The following is a 1,390-nucleotide window of genomic DNA, read 5'->3' as shown; positions in this document are numbered from 1 at the left end:
ATACTGTGGCTTTTTAATTCCTCAGTACTAATGTAGAGAAGATGGATATGAAGGCTGCGAGGGCTTAGTGATGTGAACAGCCAAGTTTGCCTACCAGCAAGAGGACATCTTTGCCAAACTTTCTTTTCTTGGGTTTGCCATCACAGCATGAGGGCTGGGGCTAGCAGATCTGTGTGAAGGACCCAGGTGATGTTACACAGTGATGTCAGGCACCTCAGTAATAGGAAATAATCACATATATTGCTGTTGCGTAAAAGTGTTGGAGGGGTCTCCAAATAGATGGCAAATCTTCAGAGCCTTGGGCTGATGCTGTGAGGTGTCAGTGAGTATATATGCTGGCTCCTGCAGCGTTAGGGTCAATTAGTGCACTTCCCATTCCTTCTTGCTCTAGTGAAGAGTGGCACAGCTGCTGTTGTGCTTCCTTGGTTTCTTAATCTGTAGGTGGGAGGGACAAATGACCAGTGTCTAGCAGTTCCTGTGAGTGAGAAAAGAAAGCAACACAGAGAGGGTTGTGAGAAGACATGTCTGAACAACCTTTGCCCAAATGAGCTTGGGGCAGTGGGTGAAGCAATGCTCAGGTGCTGTAAGAGCAGTAAATAACTCCTGACACATCAGGCATGCCTGACTGCTGTGCTTTGTTGCCCTGGATAAATGCTCCTTTCTGTCTGTCTTATCTCCATTTCCACACAGAACTGCACCAACCACTGGCTGGGGACCATTCTTCTAAAACAAATTAAAATGTAGTCTGAGGCTAGGGAGATCACTGATGGAGTGCAGAAACAGTTCTTCCTTTCAAGAGCCCATTGTCCATGTTTTTAACACTCAACTCCTGCATGTAAGAGGAAGGCACCTGTAATGTGAGTGGGGAAGTGGGGACAAGCTGTGCCTGACAGTCTCAGTGGTGGGTGTTGATACTGTGGATGGTTGTGCAAGCCCATTTGTATCTGGGATATCTCCAAAGCAAAGCACCGTGAGCAGCACAAAACAGCCTCTGCCTTTTCCTAGCTGAGTATCCGGACCCTCGAGCAGTGCTAGACAGAGGGGTGCTGCTCCTCTTGTGTAGGGCTTAGGGATTAATCCGTGCGGGGCCCGGACGACGGAACACCAATGTGATGATTAAAGTCGCCAGTTTATTGAGCTTAGCTGATCATTTTTATACAATTCTCTAAGTTGTTCGGAAACATTGATTGGCTACTACATGCAAGCATTTGGCGTCCACGCGCACAAGCATAAGCGGTGATTGGTTACATCGGTACTGTCCACACGCACAAACACAAGACATAATTGGTTGTGTTAATTAAAACATACAAGACTTGTCTTAGTCCAATTAGTCAAGATAAGCCCGTGAATTGAGGTTGTTTGTGCCAAGTTCCCTTTATCGTGGAATGTG

Source organism: Accipiter gentilis, chromosome 1, assembly GCF_929443795.1.
Source record: "Accipiter gentilis chromosome 1, bAccGen1.1, whole genome shotgun sequence".
Classification (NCBI taxonomy): domain Eukaryota; kingdom Metazoa; phylum Chordata; class Aves; order Accipitriformes; family Accipitridae; genus Astur; species Astur gentilis.
This window is presented reverse-complemented; position numbering follows the sequence as displayed.